Source organism: Acinonyx jubatus, chromosome A1, assembly GCF_027475565.1.
Source record: "Acinonyx jubatus isolate Ajub_Pintada_27869175 chromosome A1, VMU_Ajub_asm_v1.0, whole genome shotgun sequence".
Classification (NCBI taxonomy): domain Eukaryota; kingdom Metazoa; phylum Chordata; class Mammalia; order Carnivora; family Felidae; genus Acinonyx; species Acinonyx jubatus.
The window spans coordinates 80,198,134-80,222,519 of record NC_069380.1 but is presented as its reverse complement, the minus strand read 5'-3'; positions in this window follow the sequence as shown (position 1 = coordinate 80,222,519).

The following is a 24,386-nucleotide window of genomic DNA, read 5'->3' as shown; positions in this document are numbered from 1 at the left end:
TGTACCCCACCCCCAGCAACCTGCACCCCTGCACCCTCCCTCACCTTCCTGCAGACCCTGCCCCCACTCTGTACCCCACCCCCAGCACCCTGCACCCCTGCACCCTGCACCCTCCCTCACCTTCCTGCAGACCCTGTTCCCCCTCTATACCCCACCCTCAGCACCCTGCACCCCTGCACCCTGCACCCCTGCACCCTCCCTCACCTTCCTGCAGACCCTGTTCCCCCTCTGTACCCCACCCCCTAGCACCTTGCACGCCAGCACCCTGCACCCCTGCACCTGCCCTCACTTTCCTGCAGACCCTGCCCCCCCTCCTCTGTACCCCACCCCCTAGCACCCTGCACCTCTTTTCAAATACTGGCTGTGTCTGTGGGTGTGGAAGAGGTGGGAGCACCATGTTTAGGAGTCGGACCGCCGAGTTCAGGTCGTCTGTGACCTCAGGCAGGAGCTGGGACTCCCGGTGCCTCGGTTTCCCCATCTGTACAGTGGGGCTGCTGATGCTCATACGCCCAGTGGGAATGAGGATTAAAGGAGTGATAAGTGTCCTATGGGTGATGGTGTCTTTGCGTTGGCATAGACATCTCAGCCCTGGAGAGCATTTCCGTGACTTTCTGGTATTTTCTAGCCATTCCATCCCACTCAAATCTAAGTGACAACACCTCTTCTCTTCTTCCCCAGCCACCCTGTTCTTTCCCTCCCGATTTTATTCTGTCTTGCTGCCCACTGATTTGACTTCTGAAAGCGTTTTAAGATTTTCTCTTCTTCTGTCAACAGGGTTTGGGAGCTGCCTCATTGTACCGTTAAGTTCTGATCGCCAGGCAGCATCTACCGGCTCCTCGTGGGCGTCTGAGAGGAGAAGTCAGTGGAAGTTTCCGAGGTGAAGCATCCTCGAAGGGAAGCTATTAAGAATTTCTGAAACCGCTTTGTTCTCCTTTGACTGAAATCAGTGCATGTTTTGAGGGTTAAGCAACAAGATTGATGCCTCCTTTCAAAGGGCCGGGTGTCCTTACTGAGCTGTCCTCTGGAGCACCTGGCGGATGCAAGCCTCTGGGGTTGGGTCAGTTCTGGAGCCTCTGAGAGCTGCTCGTTCTAAAGCTGCTGCAGCTCATAGTACAAGGCAGGTTCTTGCTGTTTACTGTCTTTGTGCGGTCAGGTCGGAGTCCAAACTTTGATGGCTTTAGTAGCCAGCAGCTTTCCAGGGTGGGCATGAAGAGACTGTAGACAGCCTTCGGGCTTTATCTGAGAGCTATTTACTTACTTGTCGCAGGAAACGTGTGTGTTTTCTGCGGAGAGAGCAGAGAGCTGCCTGCGTGGATGCATCATCTATCAGCCAGCAACTCGAACGTGCTACAGAGCAAGGCCCCCAGGGCTGCCGATTCCACCTCCCTGTTTCACGACAGATAGCACTAACCTCTCTTTACCTGGAACGACTAACCCACATGTGGAGAACAGTATGATGGCTGACTCGATAGAGGAAATGGAAACAGACTGTCAGAAGAGGAAACTGACGTGTTTCCAAGCGTGAATCCCTGGGCACAGGGAAGGGGACAGGCATTTGCCTCCTTGAAAGGAGTCGTTTGAGTTTAAGAGAAGGGGAGCGTGTCCAGCTGGGTGTTGTTGACATCTGATGGCTGATGTTTGAAGCGACGGCTGGTAAGTCTGTTTATACTCACGTTATATCCGTAGAGACGGGCCCCTAGAAGCACACGCTGATCCGCAGACGTGTCCTGTCTGTGCGTTGCACACACCAGCCACGGTGCTGTCAGGTGCCTGGGGCACGACCGTCCAGACTGGTGAGCAGCTCTTCACAACGACCTGATCAAATAAATGGACAAAGCGAAGGGCCCGCCCTGCCCTGGGAGGCTTTGCCCCTCCGCGCGAGAGCCCCAAGTCGTGGCTGATACGGCGGGAGCTTCCCCGACACTGCTGCACATTCCTGAGGTATTTTGCAGCGGCTGTGGGTTTTTGAGCTATTATAACTAATTTTTGAGGAATAATATGTGAGACTTGGGTAACTCAACACGTTTTCTGGATGTGAAGGGACAGGCTGAGGACACAGCAAGGCAACAAGTGCCCGGCAGTCCCACCACCCACGCTTGGGTCCAGACCAGCCACGCGGGTGCCTTCCAACACCGCCAGCATTATTTCCCAGCTGACGCCAAGTGGGGGTCCCGAGGGAGAGCTCCTAGCCAAGCCTATCAGCCCAGCACCATGGAGGTGATCGTACGCTGTTGTTTTCAGCCACGAAGTTCGGGCTTTGCTGGGCTGCGCTGATGTCTGGGTGTAAGATCCGCGGCATAAACATTATGGTCCACGTGAGGAAGGTGGTGTTTGCAGGGTCTCATTTGCCAGAGTAGAGCTGAACCCTGCTCACACCAGAAGGGCTGCTAGAAACATTCACAACCGCATGCCAGCATTGCAGCCATACAGAACTATGCACAACCACGTGCATCCACAATCACGTGACCATCTGACCACCCACAGCCGTGCACGACCACGTACAGCCATCCAGAACCTTGCACCAGCACTGCAGCCATACACAACTGGTGGGGACTGAACACGGATCTGGATCGCACACTGCCTGGGAGCCAAGTGCAAGCATGCCATCACACGCGGAAAAGGGGAGGCAGCTGCGGACAGTGATGTCTGTAACTGCGGAAGGTGGGTGCTGGCTGGGGCGTTCTGGAGCTCCTTCTTGACGAAGGAAAACACTGAGGCTGCTTCGGCCCTTGCGGCCCATTGCCTCCTGGGCTGTTGGCAGCAGAATGGGGGCCCGGGTGTCACTCCTCCCCTGGACGGTGAGTATCACAGGGCGACCAGGCTGAGCGGGCCAGTCCTGTGGGCCAGGGCCGTATGCAGAGGTGTGGGGTCCACACGTGGGGCACTGGCCATGCCAGGAGAGCAGCCCATCGCGAGAGCCTGTGCCCTGCTCTCAGGGGCTCTGAGAAGCCGGCAACACCCATTGTGCCCAAGACAAGATGGGCCCAGGTGCCCTCTGTGGCCAGTGACGGGGACTCAGGTGTGGCTCCTTGGGTCCTGCAGGGTGCGGGGCAGAGTGAGTCGGTTCAGGGGGAAGGTTGTCAGGCTCCCAAGCCCACAGGAGGGGCCTCTGGACCAAGGGAAGGCACAAAAAATCCAGACTTTCCTCCAGTTTGTCCCCATGAGGGGCCAGAGGAGAGCACTGACCGGTGTCCCAAACGCAGTGACATTTGGAGGATAGAACCAGAAGTAGGACCCTCGTTAGAGAGAAGATACCCAAATCTGGCTTGCCTTGCAGAGGCCGCTCAGGCGTGCACTGTTTTGTGAGGACTTTCTTGTTCTCTGCAGACAGAAGTGATGACTCAATTCCTAGTTCATTCAAAACCAAGGCCAAAGGGGCTCCGGGGGGTTCAGTCTGTTAGGCCTCCGACTTCGGCCCGGGTCATGATCGAGGGGGATCAAGCCCCGTGTCGAGCTCTGTGCTGACAGCTTGGAGCCTAGAGCCTGCTAGGATTCTGTGTCTCCCTCTCTCTGCTGCTCCCCTGCGCTCTCTCTCTCTCTCTCTCTCTCAGATATAAATAAACACTAGAAAAAACAAAACCAGAGCCATGATGTGTGTATCACGGTGCACATGTCAGTGAGACAGATGCACGGGTGTGCCCCGCCCCGACCACCATCACAGCCCCTCCTCCCTGCCCACTTGGCGCCTGGATGGTCGTGGCCGGGGAGCCGCACCATCGGGCAGCTCTCAGGCTGGCGAGGACCTTGGCCGCTGGGCATCTCTTTGTCGTTCTCGGGCAGTGCACAGAGATGTGCAGATGCTGCTACTGGAGTCTGCTCACGAGGCGGCGCTCTGGACTCACACCCGGCACAATCGCCGGGGGCCCGGCCTCACACACCCTTGTGTTCCATCGGGCAGGAGGGGTGCTGCTCTCAGGGTCCTCAGGAGTCCGTGTCCGTGGGACCCAACCCTCCAGCGTGGTGGCCATTTGAAAACCAGGATGATGTGTTTGGGCCATGATTTCCTTGATCCCCTGACCGCCCCAGAATTGCTCCTGGGCGTGGCTCGCTCTCCCATCAGCCGTGTGTGGGGTTAGTGTGTCAGCTTAAAAGTCAGGCCCAGAGTTGCCAGTGCCAGCCTCCTCCCTCCCGACGCCATCTGCGCACAGCCGAGCGTCATCAGCCCCGACCCAGCTCCCCAAGGCCCGATGGCGGTGCCTCAAACCTCTGTGCGCAGGTGGCCTGTGGATCCCAATAGATGCAGGACGTGCAGGGCCCAGCAGGTGTCCGCGATGGCAGTTCTCACAAGCTCCCGGCAGAGGTGATGCCCGGGGCCCGGGCTTCACGCTGAAGAACAAGGTGCTAACAGTCGCGGTGTTCACATGAGACTCGGCAAGACGCACAAAGAGGGGAATTACTGTCGCGGGGCTGGCATGGTGTCCCCTATGCTAGATGTTTGGGGACAGGTCTGTGGGGACAGGGCAGGGAAGGCTGGCCAGCGAGGTGGCTGGGCCGCGGTGCCAATTCCAGACCCAGGGCCCAGGGGAGGGAGCTGAGGCTGCGTCTTCTGAAAGAGGCTCCAAGGGGGGTTTCAGGTGGAATCTGACTTTAAGTCTTCTGCAGCCAGAGGGAATAAGCCATCAGGGCCTGCAGCCACCCTTGTGGGCTGAGAAATTCATGAAACGCGGTGTCGACAGTGACTTTGTGCTGGCAGAGCCCGGAGTCCGCTGGAGGCCCTCACGGCCACAGGTGGTGCCAGCACGTGGAGGGTGGAAGCCCAGCAGCACCCACTTCTTTCCACCGCGAGCGCACCGTCTCCGCCACGGCCCCTTGCAGAGAGCCTGCAGGTGCGCAGAGCGGGACCCATGACCTCAGAAAACGTCTGCAAGGCTCTTCTGTCAGGAGGTTGGAATGACGCCTATTTATGGAGCTTAGACTTTAGGGTCCAATTTAACAAAAGAAGGAATCCAGACTCCCAGAAGGAAATTTGGGATTTCAGAGTTTATTTCTTGTCTTCTGTCTTTGCAGCAAGCGACACACAGATTGTTTTCCTGGACTTCACTTTTTAGGTAAAGAATTCAGATTCTTCAGTGATCGTGTTTCAGAAACAGACAATATTCTGACATTTTTCTTCAAGGTGCTGGAAGATCCCTAGGGCTAGGGGTGCAATTGTAACACCCAAGACTCATGGGTAATTGTCACTCGTCCCTCCCACCAGCGTAAAGGCCATGGTCCAGCTCAACACAAGCGCCCCGTGGACACTCCTGCCAGAGCTGGAGACCATATTGCACATCTACTCCTGTACAACCCGGGGGGCGCTGAGGTCTGGCTGGAGTTTTGTGCCGCATGTGTGTGTGTGTGTGTGTGTGTGTGTGTGTGTGATGAGACCAGCCACCCCGTGACGCAGGACAGACCACGCTTAACACATCCAGCAAGAGATAATTGTGTTCTGTAAAGAGAAAACACACCCATAGAGGGGTCATTTATTTTAAAAATTCCTAGTTTTGTAACATTAGGAGCCGAGTGGTACCTGTTATGCAGTAATTACGTCCACTGGCGCTGTTTTGCATCCTTCCATTTGAGTAAGAGCTAAAGAATGCTTTTTACTGTGCCAACACACTCTAAATAATGACATATTACCTTTAATTTTCCCATTTGAATTTAAAGTTTTCTTTGGATCAACACTGATTTGTCAGTTATTTCTACATGCAACTTCCACTGAAATATACAGCAGATTCTGAAACAGCTTCACATCACGACTCAGCTGTCACGGGTGTCTTGCCTCTGTCAGTGACGGCCGGAAAGTGCACAGGCTCTGCCTTGCACCTGATTCTTATTTATAAATTCCGCTTCATTATTGCAACAAGACACCGCAGGTAGTGCATTTATGTGGGATTCCTGCCCCCCTTTCGGGTTAAAGTCTCTGCGCCTTCAGCCGCAGAGCTCCTGGTACCCCCCGATGGGTTCAATAATCACCCAGAAATGCACTGCACGCTGGGGCTTATGGCTTCCATATATTTAGTGCGATCGTTTTAGGGGAAAAAAAAGGACTATAATGAAGATTATGTGTGGGGGGAGAAAAAGCTCAGGAAAGAATTAACTATGAAATAATGTAATTACTCAGAGGCTCTTGGACATTTGTTTTTAATATCCAGGAAAATTTCAGAAGTTCTCATAGCCCGCTGTATATGCTCTCTCAGGAGATCTAAGCACCAACTTTGAAAATGCACTTTGGCTGGTTGCGTGGTGGAGACCTGGGGCTAATTTCTTAAAAGGGTTAAGCTGGCATGTTCCGCATTAAATTACCGCCGTCATTCAATTCATTAGAAGAGTTTATGGAGTTACAATATGTCTGTAATTTATAGCCTGCTTACTGACAAAGCTTAACGCTAACATACGCCTAATTTGCCAGGGTTATCTCAAGTTCCATTCATCTCCCCCGGTGACAATGCACATGATTCCATGCTTCACGGACAAGGTACATGCGGTTTCGTATTTAGTGCTATCAATCACAGGGGATTGCCTCTCTCTCCTGCCTCAGCGTTCAAGGTGATTTCTCTGAGGCCTCTGATGAGTGATGACAGGGTGGCCCGGCCACTGGAGGGCGGCGTCCCTCAGTGTCCCCAGAGGGACCTGGGGAGGCCTCGTGTCATCCGGGTGACACAGTCGTGGCAAAGCCTGGATGTCCTAGCACCACCAGGGCATTTCAACCTGGTGGGGACGGCATCTCATTTACAGGCCGTCCGCACAGAAGGGGGCGGGGAACGTGTTCTCCTGGGTCAAGATTCCCCGGTTCCTGTGTGTGGGGCTTCATCCCTGCCGGCCTGCTGGGAACAGCCGACCCGAGCTCAGGGCCACAGCACCCCCTGACAACAGCGCTCTCCTGGCCGCCGCCGGTTCTCATGGAACAGCGGCCTTAGAACACATCTTGCAAAGCTTGTGGGCTGTATGAGAGCCACATAGTGAATGAGGTTGTTTAGCTCCTGTGTGTGCGAAGAGCACAGTGTCGACACCCAGGTAGAGACGGGTCTGTGCTATAGGGTTCAGGACGTGCCGGCACCTTCTGTGTCTCCGGACCGGTCTCGGCTATGTGTGTGCTCACGCTGAGTGCACGGCCGCGGCAACAGGATCCGGGCAGGGTGTTGGGCCTGTGACCCTGTGTTATCCAAATGGCAAATGTTTAAAATAGCACCTCAAGCCTGTAAGTGAACAGAGGTAACCCAGCACACAAAAGCAAATAGTTCTGGCAAGTTCCAGAATTACTGGTAGACGGCAACTCGACTTAATGGAAGGCTTGATTGTATGTGTATTTTCACCTTTTGTGCAGGAGACCAGCCACAACCGTCTGAAGGATGAGCCTTCCGGAAAAGGTCTCGGGTCCAGGGAAGCAGCTCTCACTGGTGATGCACTCTGCCTGGGTCTGTGTGGGCTCACGCCCAGACCCCAGGACGGCGGGGATCTTCCCTCCTGGACAGTGCTTACCTGCTTTCTTTCCATGTTCTCTTATTAGACCCTCCTCAATAATTTCAGAAGCCGACGCCTGGCACGGCTGCCTGGGGCTGGAGGGGATAGCGGTTGTGGTTCAAGGACTGTAGGCGGGGTCTCTGCTCCCCAGGACAGAAACGTTCTGCAGATCCCGCCCACGACAGCGTGCCGCACGCTCAGAAGTGCCGAGATGGTGGTCTTTATGGTGCGTGGAAGGCCCTGACCCTGGGGTCTTCAACTCACACGACTGGGATCATGATGTCATCACAGTGACTCCAGAAAACCGCGGAACCCACGGGTCCCAGGGGGTGGCCACAGGAGGTTCCCTGTTGGAAATTGAGCGGTTGTCCGCTGTGCTCCTGAGCAGCAAGTGTGGAGTTTCCGCACAGGACGGAAAAGCCCGCGTCGGGGGCCTGTTGGAAAGCATAAGTCTGGAGACGCGAGGGCTGTGCATCCTGGGCAGCAGGGCTGATTCCACACGTGTCTTTTCGTCCAGAAGTGGGAGGCATGTTAGACTTTTTCCTGTGACCACTCCTGCTGCTCAGAGCGTCTGTGACACAGGTGTGGGGGAGGGCACAGCACCCAGGTCCAGTTTGTGGGGAGAAGCTCCCAGTTATTATGTGGCTAATTAGGCAAGGCCACTGAGCTCCTGGGAGAGCTGTCATGTGAGGCGTCAGTGGTACTTGTACAGATCGGTTTATTACCTTTTGGGAGATTGTAAAGTGAGGCTGCCCCACCTGCAGCAGCTTGCAGTGGCCCGGAAGCTTCTCCTTCGGGTCACAGGGGTATCAGCGCGGTCCCATCCTTCACATTAGCTGCTCATCCCTGCAGAATTGAATTAGCATCAGAATCCCGGGCACATGCAGACGGTGTCCTCCGAGGCTTTCCTAATGTGATCCTGACAAATGGACTTTCACGTACGTGCACGCTCCTTTGCAAAGGATGACGCTCCTTTGCTGGGGACAGCAGAGGGACAGGCGTCCGGAGGAATGGTCGGGTCCTTCATGAGATCCGGTTCAGGGGTCTTGTCCCTACAGGCCAAATGAAGAGAGGGGTCTCATCCTGGCTTGCAGTTTGGAGACCCGAGGAGCTAAAAAAGAAAAGATAAAAGGAAAGGGAAGGGAAAAGAAGGGAAGGGAAAAGAGAGAGAGAAAAAAAGAAAGGAATGTTTTGTGGCAGTTTCATGGCAGTAGAGGGCCTGCTCTTTCAGGAACTTAAACTAGAGAAATTTTAGTAAGATGTGTGAAATAGAAATGCACATTTAGCAAGAGAGGAAGCTATGGCATGTCATGTGGGAGAAAGGAATCTTCTAGATTTGCTTCTCTTAACCACGAGCTCAGGTGAGCTGCTCTCCCAGAAGGAGGACAAGTGGACAGAGATGGACAGGGAGAGCATTGTTAGGGGACCGGGCTCCTGTGGTCGTGGAGGCCCAGCCCACCACCTGCTGTCTGCAAGCTGCAGGCGCAAGGCAGCCGGGGTGCGGAGGGGGCGTCCCTGTCCAGACCCGACGGCCAGAGAACTAGAGGTGCCAGGAGGACAGGTGCCCCGGCAGAGGCAGAGCGAAGATGCCCTCCCTCTGCCCGTTTGCTCTTTTTGGGTCTTCCACAGATTGGATGGGGCTGCCTGTGTGGGTGAAGGTGTGTCCACTCAGCCCAGCACTGCCGACGCTGGGCTCTTCTGGAAGCACCCTCACAGACTCAGCAGAAATAATATTTTATCAGCCATCCTGGCACCTCTGAGCCCAGCCAAGTTGACACAGAAAATCAATCATCACAGGTGTAGACATTGTTACTTGTTCATTTGTATCTGCTCCCCCCCCCGTGTGTGTACACACAAACACGCACACACGTGCACATGTGTGCACACATACAAGCATGCACGCATACATGAATGCACACACATGTACAGGCACACATGCATGCACATGCACACACATGGTTGATAACACATGCACACATGCACACATGCATGTGTGCACACATGCACAAATATACACACACGCAGTGCACACACAGGTTGGTAACACACACACATGCATGCACACGGGTTGGTAACACACACACGTGCACACACGTGTTGGTAACACACATGGGCACACGTGCACACACACGGGTTGGTAACATGCACATGCACACGTGCACTCACGGGTTGGTAACACACACATGCACACGTGCACACATGCATGCACACACGGGTTGGTAACACGTGGGCACACACATGCACACGTGCACACACAGGTTGATGACACGCACACACGTGCACACACACAGGTTGGTAACACGTGCATGCACACACACACGTGCACACACGGGTTGGTAACACACGCTGGCACATACACACACACGTGCACACACAGGTTGGTGACACGCACACAGTGCACACACAGGTTGGTAACACGCACATGCACATATGCACACACAGGATGACACACACATACACAGGTTGGTAACATGCACACGCACACGTGCACATGGGTTGGTAACACACGTGTGTGCACACACACGTGCACGCATAGGTTGGTGACACACACGGGTTGGTAACATGCACACACAGGTTGGTAACATGCACACACACACGTGCACACACGGGTTGGTAACACACGTGCGCACACACGCACACATACACATACAGGTTGGTGACACGCACACACGTGCACACACGGGTTGGTAACACGTGCATGCGCACACACACATGCACACACGGGTTGGTAGCAGCAGAGGGCTCACCGGACTGGGAGCGGTTGGGTGCACTGACATAACACAGGCTCCCACCACTCACTGATCACATTTGGAGAGCAGGGCGCGGTGTTGGTGCCCCACTTACTGTGTCCAGTTTCCACCGCAGTCCCACTGAAGGATCTCACAGGTGAAGCGACTTGCCCGAGGTTGATGGCGCTGCCGTGGTGGAGAAGGCCCGCTGCTGGCAGGGCCGTCCTGCTGTGGGTCGCACAGCCCCGGGGCTCCTCTGGTGGCTCTGGCACGTGCAGCCATTGTCGGCACCGCCCCACAGCTGGCCCCCTCCCTCCGGAGCTGACAGTGGCAGCGAGGGGTGGCCCTCTTTAACGCAAGCCCATCTGAGGCTGTGGGCATCTTGGAGTGCGTGGCTGAGGACCTGGGGTCCCGCCTCTCCAGCCTCCTGGAGGGGAACCTTCGGTGACTAGAAGCTGGGGTAGAGATAGTGTCACTGAGCCCGAAGGTCCCAGACCCCGAGGCACTGGGGATTTGGCTGCTTGGCAGGGGACTCAGCGGTCAGGGAGGCCCCGTCAGCCCCCCACGCCCTGCCGTGGGTGGACGGACCCTGAGTCCCGGGTGGTAGCATGGAGCATGGATGGCAGGGAGGCTGGTGGTGGAGGCCAGCCTAAATCCAGAGACAGGCCATGGGGGAGAAGCCGTAGGATTGCTGAGAAATGGTTTAAAAAGTGGAAAAGAAATCTACCCTCAGAAACTGACTTGGAGACTGAGAGGGGGAAGGGTAGGTATGGCTCTGTGGCTCCCAGACCAGAAATCAGGCCAGAGAAGGGCAGATGTCCTCGGAGGGCGAGTGATCTGGACACCCTGTGTAAGCTGTCCTCTGGGGGAGCCATGTCCTAGGTGGGGTGGGGCTGGAAGCTTGGCTGGATATTTCTTGTCCTAGACTGCAGACCGTGTGCAGCTCAGGGAGGGGGCTCCACACAGGGTCTCGCTGGAGGTCCTGAGGACAGCTTGTGGGGCCTGAGGCAGAGCCACGCAGGTGCAGGCGGGGCCTCTGCTGCTGGCCAGAGCAAGATGTAGAGCCCCGCCTCCCGCCCCCTGGCTCCCAGGCCAATTTCAGATCACGTGGGAAGCTCTTTCCACGGCCCAGTGGGGACACACACGGATGACAGCCAGCCTGCTTCCGAGGCCAGAACTGCGATGTGAGCACAGCAGCCACGGACCACGGTGCTCCACGAGTCTGATGGGGAGGGGCTTTGGGGGCGAGCTGCCCCGAGACAGGGGACTTGACGCCAGTAACGCAAAATGTCTCATTTGCAATTGTGTATTGATTGCATTTCGACTTGGTAACAGTTTGGACATATTGGATTAAATAACCTATTACTCTAAAAAGAAAGCACTGTGGTTCTCATAAAGAAGGAAATGCTTTTTGGTTATGCTTGTTTCCCAGGGCTCTGGGCTCAGAGCTGGGATTTCACGTCTCTGGGCCGCCCTTCTGAGAACCAGGGTGGTTTCTTCCAGGAATGACCCTCGCTCGTGTCTCAGCAAGAACTCATTATAGAGCTTCGGAATATAGTATCAAGTTCGTCAGTTCCTCTGGATCAATTAGCTAGGAGAGCACTCATTCTTTTAAAAATAAAACAGCATATTTTTCTATTGCCAAAGTAACACCGGATTTTAAAGTGATAGATGTTCATTTGGGAAATACCATTAGTGTCAAGAGAACAGAAAATAAGTTCTTGTATTTCTGTCGTCGGAGCCCAACACGGAACCCCTGGTTGGAGACAGGAAGGGCATCTCAACAGCTTTTTCAGGTGAATGTGGATATTCGTTGAGGCCGCACTAAACCGCGACGTGTGGCGGCTTCCTCCAGGGTGTTTATGCGGTGGGGTCTAAAACCCTCGCGGTGAGCTGTTCCCACACTGTCACGTTAGAGCCCGTTGCTCTGTCTTGGGCTCTGAGCACATCTTTTGCCCGTTTGGCACAGGGTGACGTAGATTTTCCAGGTGTTGACACACATCGTCATGTGATATCAGAAAAGATCACCTTCCTTGGTAGCCCCACTGACCTCGCCAGAAAAGATGAGACACCGTTAGGAGGCAAGTGTGTCAGGCTCAAGGGCACAGATCCGTTTTCTTTGGGTTTTGCTTGAAAGGCCACATGGTAACTGCCAGCTTCTCTCCTTAAAGATCCAGGCACGCACTGCCCTTTTCCCGGGACAATGTCTCTGCCCAACAGCTGGGTCTGAACGTTGAGCTGCCGGTGGGTCTTTTAAGGAAGAGGGATGTTCCACGAGGGAGCGGCCAGTTCGCTTGCAGCTCAGACGGCGGCATGGTGTCCCTTTCCTCGCGGTAGCGCGGCTCTCTCGTGCCGTGTGCACACGTGTGCCTCGTGCATGGCACTGCCGATGTCCTAGGAAGGGCCTTCGTGGAAAACCCGGACTCTGGACTGGGTGCAAAAGGACAGTGCGGGGCTCTTGTTTAAGAACAAATGAAGAGTTTTGAGATGGGGACTGCACAGCATCGGCCGCGCGCTGGCCCTTCTGCGCACCGAGGCCACAGGGGTGCTTGGGTGTCTCGCCTGGGAGGCCAGCCCCGCGTTCTTGTGCGGCCAGACTTCATAAAATGACTTCATCAAGCACATTGTTAAGTGCAACTGGCATTTTCTGGGCCTGCTCTGAGGGTGATGGTGGCCAGCACAGTGACGACACCAGACACTTGGGTGCCGCTGCCCTGGTTCACCCTGAGGTCCCCGAAGTTGACCCGCTGTTGCTTTGGGGCGTTGGTGCAGATGTCCACACGGTGAAAAGGCCGGGAGTATCTCAGCGTTGTCGGGAAAACAACTCTGACCTTGCTGACCCCCAGAAGGCGCTGGACACCCCGGGGTCCCATGGCCACACTCTGGGGAGAGCCTAGGGCAGACCCCTGGGTTACAGGGAGAGGGAAAGACAGGCTGAGAGAGGGCTAAGTGGGGAGCCAAACACGGGAAGGCATTTCATTTTATGTGTTTTCTTTTTATCTTTTCCTTAGAAGGCATACTTTAAAATCCGTGGTACTTAATTCTACTTTATGTTTTTATAAAGGGCCAAAGGGGGTGTTGCACTGACTTTCCCGTCACTGTCCTCAGCCGGCACAAAAGTCCCCCGGGAGTGTCTCCTGCTGTCTGCCGGTGGCTGAGCCCGGGTCACATAGGTCCCCGTGTTGTGCTGATGACCTCGTATGTCCAAGCCCGGCCATCTCCTCCTCAGACGGCCAGGGGGAAAGTGCAGGCACGTGTGCGCCTGCAGGACGGGACCCCGGATGGAGAGGCAGGGCCCTGGGAGCCCCCGCTGGGCCCCGGGGCTGTGTGAAGCCGCCTCTTGGGAGCCTGAACTAGTTGAGGGCCTCTTTCCAGCAGCCGGTCACAGCCGGTCTTGTCCAAGAACCACTTCAGCCCAGCAGTGAAAACAGGCCCTCCGCCCTCTGAGATGGGGGGAGAAAGCCCTGGCTCCCTGCAAAATAAAAGACTAGGCAACATCTTTCACTTCTGCTGGAGCACGGAGAAGACTCATTAAAGAGAAGATAAAAAAAAGAAATCTCATCCAGTGCTTTTGACCAGGCGGGCCTGCAGGACAAAAGGCCTGGTCGTGCGCCGCTCCCCGAGGGCTGGGGCCGGGTCCTGGCTGAGAGGCCGGCTGCGAAGGCGCTTCATTATTGGTACATTTTCCTGCTCGGGGCTCCCGCTTTGGCAGCCTTATGCCAGCACCTGTGTGTGCAGACCTGGGCCCGGACGTCCCTGCAGATGTCACAGCTCTTTTGTGGGATCTCCTATTAGTGGCACTTAAGAGGCAGGGGCCAGGACGGCTTTGCTAAGCGCGGGATGGACACAAACATTGTTCCCGCTGTGAGCGAAGGGTCACACGGTTTCCCTCGCCTCTAAAGCCGAGCCAGATAATTGCTAGTGATTAGCAATTTTAATTACCAGGTGCGAGGTCAGGACCCCCTCCTGTAATTGGGTAGGTTGTTAGCAATCGTGTAGATGTGACCGGGGACTGTATTTTACCAATATGCTCTGGGTCTCGGAAAGTTAATTAAATTAAAGCAACTAAAAATCACCAGAGGCGGCCTGGAGTCGGATGAGCCAGACAGAAGTTTTTGGTAAAAGTCGTGCCAGGAACGGGTCTCAATGCAGCCGAGTGAGGCGCTGACTGCCCTGTGCCCGCGACACACCTGTGGCCCGAGGGGCAGCCCAGCCAGCGCCTTCCTGCGACATCCGTCCCTGGTTTGGGGGGCCGACTTTCGAAGGTCATAGGGCCACAGTGAGCAGCCCTCACGTCTCCCGGGTTCTGCCGGGGAGGGTGTGAACGTGACCTCACAGCACTCCACAGACCCCTCCCCATTCCTTCTCCTGAGCTTGTCTCGCTCACGACCAGCTTGCCCGGCTGTCTACTTGGAGTTGATGGGTGTCTCCGAGTAACAGGAGCAAGAAGAGCCTCTGGAAGTTTCCCTGGCGTCACTGTGGCCCCGGATGCCGCCCGAGGTGCACGCGTCTCTCCGGGCGACCCCAGTGTCTGCAGCAGGGCAGGACCTGTGGGCAGTAGCGTGTGCTCACGGTGGGCGCGCTGGCCTCGGGCGGCTCAGCAGAGGGCTCAGCAGTGAGAGCCTGACGGCCGAGAGCAGGGTCCCCACTAGGCTCTGAGGAAGGAGAACGGGGAGAAGATGGGCCCACCTTGGCCGTGATGGAGCACAGGCCTCCTCACCGTGGCGCCCGCTCTCTGCCCCTCTGACCGGACTGCTCGGGGTGGGGGTGGGGGGCTGCCTGGCCCGGCTCTGCTCACCCCGCCCTGCCTGTGCAGCAGAGGCAGGTGCGGGGCGAGCCCCCGGCCCCAGTCCTGTTCCAGCCTCGGTTTTCTTGGCACTGTTCTTAGCAGCTTTAATTAAAAGTATTTTCCTTTCACAACACACTTATTATGCTCCTTGACCACAATGCGGGACCCTTGCTGCAAGTGCTAACTGTGGCAATTCATTCCGGCGGCTCCCACTCCCGCAGGAGGCTTTGTGGCTTCCAGAAGGAGAGGCCAGGCGCCCGGCGTGTGTGGGAGGGGCCCCTCGGGGTGGGGCGGGCTCTTGGAAAAGCCTGAGGTTCGGGGACAATGACCCAGGGAAGCTTCTAGCTGGTTGGACGCCGCTCGGGAGTTCGCGTGAGCCGTGCAGGGCGGCTGGGCCCAGATGCCGGCGCCCACACTTGCGTGCGAGTCCAGGAAAGTGGAACCGGCCAGGTTTCCCAAATGGGACAATGTTTCCAAAGCTGACACTCAGCAAACCAACCACTTTCTTACTCACGATGTGTGACGATGGTGTGTGTGGCTTCCTCTGAGAAAATGGGGGGAGGTGTTAGCGCTCTGTGAGTTCACCACGCCTGCCGTGGAGACGCGCTGTCACAGGTGCCTGTCATTTTACACACGTGTGTTCTAGCGTGTCGCACGTTTACACTACATGTTACAGGTGCCGTCCGCGCACGCTGCGATGTGTGTTGTGTGCGATATTACCTACATCTTTGCGTGGGCTCCTCACACGCGGGTTATGCGTACCGCACGTGTGCGTTACGTGTTGTGTCTGTGACATTCATGCGCGACGCTGCTATGCTTGCATGTTGTACTTCTTAGACGCACGACAGAACACGGGTGTGGGTTTTTTCCACGAGTGTCGTGCACACCTCACACGTACCTTACGTGTGCTGTGTTCGTGTGCCGTTGCTCTCTGCGCCTGTCGTAGGTGAGCGTGCACGTGTTATTCACAGACACATCTGTGTGCGCGCGTGTACTTCACGTGCGTGTGTGAAGTTCACGCTAACGCGAGGCTTAGGTGTCGGTGGTCCCGTGAGGAGGGGGCTGCTCACTGGGGCTGAGACACAAAACTGCATCCTCCTTGTGTGTCCCTCACCCACACCTGCTCCTAGCTGTGCTGGACATTCTGCATGCTTTCGCCCCCAGGGTCACCCGGTGGTCTCACGGTGCCCCCCATGGGTGGTGCACAGACCCCACGTCCCCCCCACCCCACCCCAGACTGCCCCCTGGGCCCGGGCACCGTGCCAGGTCTGTGTCCACGCGGCTCCTTCGCGCCCACCCAGAGAGGAGTGCCATCCACTTCCCGGCGTTTTGGCCTGCAGGGCTGTGCTGCTCCGGAAACCACGTCACCGTGCGTCTCAGCCAAGGGAACAATGAGTGCGTCACCCTTGTTGGCGACAGCACCAGCGTCTGTAGAAAATGCCTCTCCCTTTCCTTACGCTCGACCCGGTGATCCTTAGAACCACTTTGCAGGACAATGAAAGCAAGACCTGGAAATGAGGGTGTGGAGCTCCTGTCCAGGTGCCGTAGGCAGCCGGACCCGTCCACACGGAGGGGGTGTGAGAAGCCGGCCGACTCGGAGTCCTGGCCCTTATTGTCCTCCAGGAAAGTCCCTGTCTGGGTGGGTGGCAGGGTCCTAGTGTTCAAAGGGGAGAGTGGGAGGCTTGGGGCGGGTCCTGGATGGCTCTTAGTGCGCAGGGTGACAGCGGAGATGAGGCCCAGTGGACACCTGCCAGCTTCCCGGTGCACAGAGGCCTGGGCCCCACGGGGACGGCCACCAGCTGAGTGGCAGGGACTTGAGTCTCCCCACGCTGGTGGGGGGGGGGTGTGGTGTGGTGTGGGCAGTGCCCGTGGTCAAAGCAGGTCCTGGGAGAAGACCGCGGGAGCACCTGTTCGTCAACAGCCTTACTTTATTCTGTAACTTTTCATTCAGAAATTACCTCAGATTTACAAAATAATTTCAAAACTAAAGCGTTCTCGCCTACGCTTCACTCAACTCCCCCAGGTGTCACCATCTCGTAGAATCACAGCTCGATATCAACATCAGGCAGTTAACACTGGTACATTCTTGCTGGTTAATCTACGGACCCGATTCAAAGGTTGCCACCCTCCTCACAAACGTCCCTTTTCGGTCCTGAGAGCTGGCCTCGGGCCCCATGTCTGCGTGTTTCTCTCATCGGAGACCATTCCTTCGTACACGTTTGTCTTTAATGACCTTGGCGGTTTCGCAGAGGGACGGCCTGTGATTTTCCAAAACATGGCTCAGTTGGGGTTTGCCTGGGGCTTCCTCATGAATAAGCCCGAGTTTGCGTCTTTGGCCAGAAGTCCACCCAAGTGGGGCCTGAGGGGTGCCCGGTGCCCAGGTGTCCCTCCCCTGGTGAAGGCTGCTTCCGTCAGGTGCTCAGGGCCCTGCCTGCCAGTTGTCTCCACTGTGAACTTGTGCTTTTCCTCTTGGTAACCAGTAAGTATTTATGGGAAGATATTTTGGGACAAGGCAAATAGCCCGTTCCTCGTTATATTTTCACCTACCAGTTTTTGCCGACATTGATGGCTCTGGCTTCGACAGTTATCACCGTGTCGCTTGCCAAGTGTGATTTCTATTTCCATCATCGAGTCTACATTTATTAGTTAGATTCCGCGGTAAGAGCTTCCCTTTCCCCTTATGTATCAACTATTTATCTGTATCAGCCTAAGCCCTTGGGTGTTTATTATGTCCCATGGGACACAATCTGTTATTATTATGGTTGAAGTGGTCCCACATTTGGCCGTTGGACGCTCCTTCAGTCGAGAGCTCTTACTTTCTAGTCACATGTTGTGGCAATTTGCTCTGATTCCAATTTTCTGACTTCTCCACTGTGATCCGCACTGTGGGCTCCCTGTTCAGGCCCACACTCCCGCCGGAGGCGAGGCGGGCGTTGCACCCGTCAGCTACCCTGGACAGAGGCCCCAGCCTCTGCACCCCTGCCTGGCGCAGACTGAGCCCGGGAGCCCCCTGCCTCCCGCAGTCCAGTGCTGCCCTCAGTGTGGCTGTGTCCCCTTCCCTGTGAGGACGCCTGCAGGAAACAGCCCTGGGGAAGCTTGCACTTCAAAGTGCCGTTTTCGGGGAGAAAAGCCCACAGAGCTGGAGGATGCCGTGAGGGGAGGAGGCCGGCTGGGCGGGAGGGAGCAGGATCTGAGCTGGTGTTTGGCGCCCTCACCGCGCCAGGGCCATTCGGGGCCTGCCGTGGACCGAATCCAGCCTGTGCTCGCCCTGAGTCAGGATGCTGTGCTGTCCAGATGAAGGATTTGGGGAAAACAGCCCATTAAAGTAACAGAACGTCCTTTCCTGTTGTGTAAATACAGCCTGAGCCATCTGCTCTGGTGTGTGTGTGTCTTTTCACTGCCGCCAATATGGTGGAGGATGCTCTCCAAGGTTTCCATGAAAAGTAGCTTTCGTCCCATTTTTAAAAAGAGTGAAATAATTCTCCACACACCACAGGCCCAGGAGGCCGCGGGCTGGGGCCGCCCAAGAGCGCTGTCCTTGAGAAATCTTGAACCGAGTTAGGGAACGACCGTGCGCCCTGTGGGGGGACTGTCACAAGCGTTCACGCCGTCTGGGGTGGGCGCCCTCTGGAAGGTGCCAGAAGAACACAGTGGGTCGAGTGCCCAGAACGCAGCTGTGCGGGGACCCGAAGCCTCACGGGCAGACGTGAGAGGAGGCGCTGGGGCTACACGGGGTGGACGCAGGCCCGGCTTGGGGTGCTGGGCAGGGCACTGGAACAGGGTGGGGGACGCCTGGGGCCCAGGTGTGGTCCTCAGAGAGTCAACACACGTGGCCGCGTCTGGACCTCCTCTCCCAGGCCCTCTTCCAGAGGCTGAGGGACTGGCTCAGGGACGTAGGTGGGGAAGCCCGGGGAGGGGCCGGCTCCGGGCACAGAGAACCCTGACGTGGGACTTTGGGTGCAGAGAACCATGACATGGGACTTCTGCTGGTCCTGTGGCCGCAGATCTGGAGCAGAGGATGCCGTGGGGCCGTGGCTGTGGCTCCACACGATAAGGGAACTTCGGGGCTTCAATGGGTCCCTTGATGAAGGTGAGAGGGCACTGAGGGCCGCGAGCCTCCTGAACCTGTTTGGGGCCCTGACTGCATGCGAGGCCTTGGCTGTGGTGGCTCCACGTTTCCCCATGTGGCCTGGAGAGCTGCTGGTGGAGTCGCCTCGGTGGATGTTTCCAGAAGAAATGACAGACCGTCACTCGGGAGCCTGAAGTCAAGGCACTAAACTGGTACTGCCTGGGCATGCCTGGTCTGCTCCTGCCCCACCCTCCCGGGACCCTCCACGGAAGCCCTTCTGTCTTGAGGGTCCCCAGCCTGCTTCGGGGTGACGCCCAGGCCATGTTCTCCAGGTTCTGGGCTCCCGGGACGGAGTGTGTGAGAAAGGGACGGACACTGTGCACCAAGCAGCTTTGAGGTCCGGCGCTGCCCCCTGGCACATCTTGTCTGACGGGGGGTGAGCAATCAGGGTGCAGGCGCTGGGAGGAGGTCATGTCTGACGGGGGACAGATACCTGGCTTGGGGCCCATGTGGGCCCAGGCCTGCAAGCCACCAAAGCCCAGCTGGGCCTCTGGGGCCTGCTAGAACCCTCTGGAACCCGTTTCCGTGCGGGTGGACCCAGGTCTGCACCCATGGCCGTCGTCGCAGGCTCTGTGGCCCATTCCAAGTGGCCTCAGAGTTCTGGAGGTAAAGGCTGACCTTGGCCGTGGTGTGGGCGTGCAGCCTGAGTGGAACCACTGGGCGTGGGGGATGCCCATGTGGGCTGGCCTCTCCCTGGGAGCCCAGGGAAGCAGTGGGACCTGAACTCACGTGGCTGTCATGGCCTCACTCTGTGCGGCTGCATCCAGGCCTGAGTGCCCGGAGTCACCAGCAACCAGAGACAGAGATGGGGCCAGTACGGTGGTCTGCCGGGGTATCTCGTGCCTCCCACAGGCCTGTGTGGACATGGCCCCCACGGTCAGGGTGCTGGGATGGGGGAGAGGACCTGAAAATCAGGCCACCGCATTTCATGGTTTTCGGTCACCTAAGAATGATGGAAACAGACATCCTGACCCATTTCTGGGCCTCATCCCCTGTGCACCCCCACCCTGAGGAGGAGGCGGGCCCTCGGCGGTGAGGATGGGGGGTGTTGGGAGAGTGTACAGGGCCGGTGGTCCTGGCAGCAGTGGCCTTGTTGGCGCGTTGGATGGCCTGGGACGGGCGTTCATCCTTGCCCGCCGTGGGCGCTAGGGCCAAGCAGCAAGGGAGCCACGCAGGGCTGCGGTGGCCTTTGGCACATCTGGTCTCTTGTGGGAATGCAAGCATATTCTTCCTTCTTGACGTGGGGGGACAATGCTTGGCCCTCAGAACGTCCAGCCCTCGAAGCCCCACCGCCTTGTCGCCAGGGGGAGGGGGGGCGGGGTGGTGAATGGGGACGTGGCCCCGTCCCCGGTTGGGGGGTAGATGGGTGCATGTCCTCGAAGGCTGTCTTGCTGAGTTTGGAAATACTGCCCTGTGGCTCAGGGTGACCTGGCATCTGCTGGGCTCGCAGGCCACGGCACGGGCACTGCCAGCAACCCACGTGTCCCCAGCCACGGGTAGATGGCGGTGGATTTGAGGCCCAGCCGTGGGCCTCACATGCCATTTCCCGCCCTCACATGCTGAGGTGGCTCTTTTCAGGAAATATCGTGATGACTCATAGGATTGAAACTAGTGACGTCCTACAGCAAGCCTCTGTAACCTCCTCCCATGACAGGGACACTTATGGCCTTGTCTCTCAGTACAGCGCTGGGCCACGGGCAAGGACAGGGCATCTGTGTGTGTGTGAACACGCGTGTGGTCTTGGCCCGAGAGCCAGTCACGCACACCCAAAGCCTTGAAGTCTTGCTTGGTAGACAACCAATAAACTGTTCTGTATTTTGGGATCTGCTATTGACTCATTGTAGGAAACTCTGCGTGTCATTAAGTTCTGGGAGCCAAAATAGACATGAAATTTACATTCAGATTATATGTATCTTCAGTACATTCAGAAGTGTGCTTGAATACTATAAAGTCTCGCTTTGCTTATGTGCGATTGAAGCCTATTCTAGTTTGTTATAAAATTGTTTCTGGAGAAGAGATCGTCAGAATGCTGAGGCCATGGTGCAGAGATATGTTGGCACAGAGGAAGAGGAGGGGGAGGAAGAGAGGAGGAGGGGGAGGAGGTGGAGGAGGGGGAGGGGGGAGGGAGGAGAAGGGAGGAGGAGGAGGGGAAGGGGAAGAGGCAGGAGGAGGGGAGGAAGGAGGAGGAGGGGAAGGAGGGGAAGGAGGAGGAGGGAGGGAAGGAGAGGAGGAGGGAGGATGAGGAGGGAGGGGGAGGAGGGAGAATGGAGGAGGAGGGGGAGGAGGGAGGTTGAGAAGAAGGGAGGGGGAGGAGAGAGGAAAGGGAGGACGAGGAGGAGGAGGGAGGAGGACGGAGGACGAGAAGGAGGGAGGGGGAGGAGGGAGGAGGAGGGAGAGGGAGGAGGGGGAGGAGGGGGAGGAGGCAGAAGGAGGGGGAAGAGGCAGGAGGAGAGGGGGGAGGAGAGAGAAGGAGAGGGAGGAAGAGGAGAGAGGAATTGGAGGAGGTGGGAGGGGGAAGAGGGAGGATAGAAAAGAGGGAGGAGGAGGAGGGAGGTGGAGGGAAGAGGGGGAGGAGAAGGGAGGAGGGGGAGGAGAAGGGAGGAGGGAGGAGGAGGGAAGAGAAGGAGGGGGAGGCGGAGAGGAAGAGGAGAGGAGGGGAAGGAGGAGGGAGGGGGAGGGAGGAGGAGGGGGGAAGGAGGGGGAGGAGGAGAGGAGGAGGGGGAGGAGGGAAGAGGGAGGAGGGAGGACGAGAAGGAGGGAGGGGGAGGAGAGAGGAGGAGGAGGGAGGGGGAGGGAGGAAGAGGGGGGAAGGAGGGGGAAGAGGAGAGGAGGAGGGGGAGGAGGGAAGAGGGAGGAGGGAGGACGAGAAGGAGGGAGGGGGAGGAGAGAGGAGGAGGAGGGAGGAGGAGGGAGGAGGAGGGAGGAGGAAGAAGGAGGGGTCTCGAGGGTGTGAGGTGGCAGCAATGGGGCGCTAATGAGAGGGTAGCAGTAGGGAGACATGGATGTCTAGGAGGTAGGCTTCCAGTGTTTTAGTGTCACTGTCAGTCCCTGTGCCTTGGCCCCAGATGAACCCTGGTCTCCCGGTGGAACCACAGGCACCAGGAGGCCATGCCAGATGAGCTCCCTCCCGGCAGTTTCCCCCGCCCCCCAAAGCCAGAGGTGGGTTTGGGGTGACTTTGACCTTAACTCTGCTTTTCGTCAACTTTTGTAGGTTGAAGTTCGACCCCTGTGTTGTTGGAACACAGATCTGGGCTACTTTATTGATACTAGTTACCTGCTGTGCGTCTGAGCGCCTCCCGGCCTCCTTGCTGTGCTCTGAAAATGCAGGTATTGTGCGCCGGAATTATAATCTCGCTGTGATAATACGCCTGTATTGATTCAACAAAATGAGTTGTCTATTTTGTTTTCACTTCGACATCTTGAAGAAGGAAAGACTGACAATCAGAAACATAAATATTTTGGACTTCACATCTTGTGGCATGAAAATTTCTTAAAAAGTGTAATAATTGCAAAATAAAATTTTACCGGGAAATGCAATGTGTTTGAACCCGGAGGATGAACTTCTCACAAAAAGCACTTATTCCAGAGCAGTGTTAACATGTTACAATCGCCGGAGCACCTAAAAGGCAGAAAATAGACAGCATTAAAGGCACAACAATCCAAATATAAATATGGAGACACTGCGGCCCGGAGCTGTGCTTGTCTTTACGTGTTACAAGAGACAGATAAAAGGTGGTATTTTCACACTGCTCCACTCCGGAGAGGGTCTCTGGGCTCCGAGGGGCTCCTCCGACGTGCCTGTGTTGTTCCACTCACACCCCGGGGGGCTGGGTGAGGGTCTGACCCCACAGGTTCACACCAGTTTGATGTTTCTGGCATGTTCGCGTTCACTGGAATAGTCTGGTTTCGGTTGAATTTCAGTGCTCACTTACCTTTCCTGTATGTAATGGGATATTTTGATAAAATAACTCCATTGACCAGGTTTATTTCCTGTTCAAAGAAAATAAGTACTTTTGTAAAAAAAAAAAAAAAAATAGGAAGACGGTTTTCTTCAAAAAGACCATGGCTGTGTTTTCTTAACGGATCTCACCTCCTCTGGTGAATCCCATCACCTCTTGGAGATGTGTGAGAATCGCAGGTCGTGGTCAATCCCATGACTGTCTGGGTTGGGACTGTAGGGAGTTTTGCTTCTGAGAATCACGGTCTGATGGCCTCTGCTCCGGCGGGCCCAGGGAAGGGACAGAAGGGCGGCCACCGGCTGGAATGTCGGGGGAAAGTGTGGCCAGCATCCACACCCCTCATTTTGGCTGCAGCACCCAGTCTGCGTGAGAGGGGGGCCACCCTTCCCCTGCCGGCCGCGTGGGTCTGCTGAGGTTGACCCCACGCCGGCTCCAGGGTGGGCGGGAGGCCGGCAGAGCCGCGCACACCTGGGTCCACTGCGGACCCAGGGGAGGCCCAGGGCTCCAGGCCTGCTTGTTGGGGTGGTGGGAGCCGTCAGGAGAGGGCGGCTTCAGCCAGAACTTCAGCCTCGCTGAAAACTTGCAAGAGAAGTACTAGTGAGTCCAAATTCTCCGGGTTCCCCAAACGACATCCTGCCAGATTTGCCTGACCTGTCTCCTGCCCTCTCTCTGTCCTCGTGTACATTCGCGTGCACACAGCACGTGTTTTCTGTCCAGACCATTTGAGAGTGGGAACTGGTAGAGCTGCAGGGCCCCGAAGCTTGGAAACGCTGGTGACCCTGCTCGTCCTGTGTGCGGCAAGCCCAACGAGAGGGAGGCCAACACAGATGACACTGCCGGGTCCTCATTGTTTGAACGCCCTGATCCAGCCATGCCTGTTGCTGGACTTCGCAGGGACATGAGCCAGGGCATTCCACTTCTTTCTTAAGCCAGTTTGAACCGGGTTACCACTGCTTACGTTCAAAGTCCCACAGCCCAGGAATTGAGACCTCAGGGCTATCATGGGGCAGAGTTAGGGGTGCGATCCCAGGGGTGGTGTTGAATGACCGCTGAGGACAAGCCATCCCCGTCACATGCTTCCCGCATCCAGCCTCGAGCAGAAAAGACGGTCAATAAACTATCGAATCAGTGTTTGTCTACCGGGCAAGCAATCGCACGAGGTCCATTCCTGTTCATGTCCTGGTGTGGAAACTTCCTGTGATCAAAATTTGACCCAAACGGGATTCATTCTTGAGACAGCACGCGGCTCACCTGCGCTCACGTTCCCGGCGACCCGGCTGGCTCGGCCCACACAGCCGTCACACCGGAAGACCCTCCCTTCCGCACTCTGCTCCGCT